This window comes from Hesperophylax consimilis, unplaced genomic scaffold (genome assembly GCF_061612785.1).
Source record: "Hesperophylax consimilis isolate HC1 unplaced genomic scaffold, BYU_Hcon_1.0 scaffold_167, whole genome shotgun sequence".
Taxonomy (NCBI): Eukaryota; Metazoa; Arthropoda; class Insecta; order Trichoptera; family Limnephilidae; genus Hesperophylax; species Hesperophylax consimilis.
Window position 1 is genome coordinate 51157 of NW_028301386.1, and position 4342 is coordinate 55498.

Here is a 4342-nt window from a genome sequence, read left to right on the forward strand (position 1 = left end):
GCTCGGCGCCGTCCCGAGCGAGAACGCGACCCGGCACAGCTTTGTGCCCGCCGAGTGTGGCGGGCTCTCGATGCACGGCGTTCGCAAACTGCGGCGGCCTATCGGTCGTGTCGGCGGTGTTATTTGCGAGAAACTACGTGACGCCCGCTTCTGCGCGGCGTTCGCGCTCATGTTTTGACTCTGGAGTTCCGCGCGAGCAGAATTTTCAAAAGCAAAGGCGGAGGATTTTATCCCCGTCTCACTGTTGCCTCGCCAAAGGCGTGCGCTTTCGGTGTACACGTTTTACGAATGGGAATTATAAATCGGACGATAGCGTCGTCGCGGGTGCGGTCTCTCTCTCTCGGGCGGGAGCCGTCCTACGCGCGCTTTCTTCGTTTGAAGCAAAAATTTTCCCGCGGAGCTTTCGTCTAGCGACGGTCGCCGAGCGGGAGAATATAGCGGTACGCATAATGAGCGTGACTCGTGCGGGTGACTCCGTCGCGTGTTCTTTAACGCCGTGTTGTCCGCGCCCTCTACGCGAGGGCGGGCCTCTGTCGTTCGGAGGATTAAAAACCCTCCGACGGTGGTGCAGCTCCCTGGTTGATCCTGCCAGTAATCATATGCTTGTCTCAAAGACTAAGCCATGCAAGTCTCAGTAAAAGCCGAATTAAGGTGAAACCGCGAATGGCTCAATATATCAGTTTTGGTTCCTTAGATCGTACACGGTTACTTGGATAACTGTGGCAATTCTAGAGCTAATACATGCAAACGAGGTTCTGACCGGTAACGGGAGGAATGCTTTTATTAGATCAAAAACCAATCGGCGGCGGGGTTCGCGCCCCGTCCGTCGCCATTCGAGATGACTCTAGATAACTTTGAGCTGATCGCACGGTCTAGCACCGGCGACGCATCTTTCAAATGTCTGCCTTATCAACTGTCGATGGTAGTTTATGCGACTACCATGGTTGTCACGGGTAACGGGGAATCAGGGTTCGATTCCGGAGAGGGAGCCTGAGAAACGGCTACCACATCCACGGAAGGCAGCAGGCGCGCAAATTACCCACTCCCGGCACGGGGAGGTAGTGACGAAAAATAACGATACGGGACTCGTCCGAGGCCTCGTGATCGGAATGATTACACTTTAAATCCTTTAATGAGGATCCATTGGAGGGCAAGTCTGGTGCCAGCAGCCGCGGTAATTCCAGCTCCAATAGCATATACTAAAGTTGTTGCGGTTAAAAAGCTCGTAGTTGAAATTGTGTCCTGCGGTGTCGGTCTACCGAATGCGGTACGACAGGCACGTCTGCGGGGCTTCTCGCCGGTGCGTCCACCGCCGGCGTGTGTCGGTCGGCCTCACGGTCGGCCGCGCACCGAGGCGGGCCGTCGCGGCTGTTTACTTTGAACAAATTAGAGTGCTCAAAGCGGGCTAACACTTGCCTGAATATTGTACGCATGGAATAATAGAATAGGACCTCGGTTCTGTTTTGTTGGCTTTCTGATACCAGAGGTAATGATTAATAGGGACGACTGGGGGCATTCGTATTGAGACGTTAGAGGTGAAATTCTTGGATCGTCGCAAGACGGACTAAAGCGAAAGCATTTGCCAAAGGTGTTTTCATTAATCAAGAACGAAAGTTAGAGGTTCGAAGGCGATTAGATACCGCTGTAGTTCTAACCATAAATGATGCCAGCCAGCGATCCGCCGAAGTTTCATAATTTTAACCCGGTGGGCAGCTCCCGGGAAACCAAAGCTTTCGGGCTCCGGGGGGAGTATGGTTGCAAAGCTGAAACTTAAAGGAATTGACGGAAGGGCACCACCAGGAGTGGAGCCTGCGGCTTAATTCGACTCAACACGGGAAAACTCACCAGGCCCGGACACTGGAAGGATTGACGGATTAACAGCTCTTTCTCGATTCGGTGGGTGGTGGTGCATGGCCGCTCTTAGTTGGTGGAGCGATTTGTCAGGTTAATTCCGGTAACGAACGTAACTCTAGCCTATTAAATAGACGTGCAACCGGTATCACGAGGGTCCGTGTGCGCGCGGCTTCGGCGTTCGCGCGTCGGGGTCGTGCGTTTCGCGGTCTTCACTACCGGCGTACAATGAAAATCTTCTTAGAGGGACCGGCGGTATATATAGCCGCACGAGATTGAGCAATAGCAGGTCTGTGATGCCCTTAGATGTCCTGGGCCGCACGCGCGCTACACTGAAGGGATCAGCGTGTCCTCCTTGGCCTAACGGCCCGGGTAACCCGATGAAACCCCTTCGTGATAGGGATTGGGGTTTGCAATTCTCCCCCATGAACGAGGAATTCCTAGTAAAAGCGAGTCACCAGCTCGCGTTGATTGCGTCCCTGCCCTTTGTACACACCGCCCGTCGCTACTACCGATGGATGATTTGGTGAGGTCTTCGGACTGGTGCGCGGAAGCTCTCACGGGCATCCGACGCGTCGGAAAGTTTGACCGAATTTGATCATTTAGAGGAAGTAAAAGTCGTAACAAGGTTTCCGTAGGTGAACCTGCGGAAGGATCATTTCCTGTGTTTAATGTTTGTGCTTTCCATGATATGAAATATTATTATGAAACAAAACATATTATACATATAAACCATAATCGAACGAATGCTAAATTACTGCGTCGGAGATCGCCCTAGGGCGCCGATGCGAACCGAGAACCGCCGGCGTCGAGCGGAGGAGGGCTCCGTCCTCTATCCGCTCGTCCGGTGAAATTTTACCCGTCGCCGTGAAGGCGGCGGTACAAAATTAATCTTTTTGTCGAATGGAATTATAAACATTTCGAAAACGCAAACCAAATTGTAAAAACCGAAAACTAAAACGTATCTATTTATGTTTGTTTTATCATTATTACCCTGAACGGCGGATCACTCGGCTCGTGGGTCGATGAAGAACGCAGCTAAATGCGCGTCAGAGTGTGAACTGCAGGACACATGAGCATCGACATTTCGAACGCACATTGCGGTCCGAGCAAGACGTAGTTTGTCGACGGACCACTCCTGTTTGAGGGTCGCGCACACAATGCGACCAGACTGTTCTCTCGCCCCCGTCCTCGGACGGGGGCGCGCAGAGCGAGCGTTGCCGGCGTCGCCGGGGCCCGCGCGCGTCGTCTCCTCGGAGACGCGCGCCGGGACCTCGGCGTCCGGTTAAATTTGACGAAGTGCTCTCTCGATGCGCGCGATTTCCGCTTGCGTTATACCAAACGCGGAGGAACGCGTGCGAGCCTTGAGCTAGCGACACGACGACGCTGAAAACTGGGCAGTCTACCGCGCGAGCGGTCGGCTGTCCGGGGCGATCTTCGCGCTCTCGGCCGCGCGCACCTCCGCGGACGCTCGTCGGTTTCGCGCCCGCTTGACAGAGTCTGCACGGGCGAGAATACGCGCACACTGTTGCTTTGCGTACTTCTCGAATTTATAAAATTTTTGTTGTCGACCTCAAATCAGGAGAGATCACCCGCCGAACTTAAGCATATCAGTAAGCGGAGGAAAAGAAACTAACGAGGATTCCCCGAGTAGCGGCGAGCGAAACGGGAAGAGCCCAGCGCTGAATCCTGCGGCCCCGGCGGGCCGCCGGGAAATGTAGCGTTCGGGAGGAGAGTTATACATACACGCGCGGTCATTAGTCACGGCTGCCTGTCCAAGTTCATCTTGAACGGGGCCCGCTTACCCGCAGAGGGTGCCAGGCCCGTGGTGACGGTAGCCGGCCGCGACGGTCTCTCTCCCTAGAGTCGGGTTGCTTGAGAGTGCAGCCCTAAGTGGGTGGTAAACTCCATCTAAGGCTAAATACTACCACGAGACCGATAGCGAACAAGTACCGTGAGGGAAAGTTGAAAAGAACTTTGAAGAGAGAGTTAAAGAGTACGTGAAACCGTTCAGGGGTAAACCTGTGGAACTCAAACGAGCGAACGGGGAGATTCATCGTGTCTTCCGTCGGGGCTCGCGCCTCGCGCAAACCTTCGCCTTCGGCTTTCGGGTCGGGGCGGTGGGTGCGCGGGTGCGCCGTCAGGCTCCCGGAGCGCGTGCACTTCTCCCTTAGTATAACACCGCGACCCGTCGCGCCGCGGTCGAATGCGCCGTGCGGTTGACCCGTCTCGCTCTGCGAGGCGGAGCCGCGGTGTCCACGGCCGCGGCGTACATTACGCAGCGACGGTAGAGAACGAGGATCGCGTCCGCCCCTCGCGGGCGTCCGTCGCGCTGCAGCGGCGTCCTTCGCGTGGCCCCCGGCGTCTAGTGCGTCGCGGGTGTCGCGCGTCGGGTGTCCGTCGTTAGCGGCGCGCTCTCGGACGGGACGCGTCCCGGTCGGCGGTGGTTTTGTTTTGGGCACTCACAGGACCCGTCTTGAAACACGGACCA

At 55.7% G+C, this 4342-nt stretch overlaps 2 non-coding genes across 2 annotated transcripts; both read left to right on the forward strand.

Annotated features, from left to right (window-relative positions):
* Positions 1-572: 572 nt before the first annotated feature.
* LOC149408595 (small subunit ribosomal RNA) lies at positions 573-2512 on the forward strand. Its single transcript, XR_016305475.1, has one exon. It is a non-coding gene; the product is annotated as a small subunit ribosomal RNA (ribosomal RNA).
* A 329-nt stretch (positions 2513-2841) lies between these two features.
* Positions 2842-3003, forward strand: LOC149408596 (5.8S ribosomal RNA). The gene has a single exon (XR_016305481.1). It is a non-coding gene; the product is annotated as a 5.8S ribosomal RNA (ribosomal RNA).
* Positions 3004-4342: the final 1339 nt, after the last annotated feature.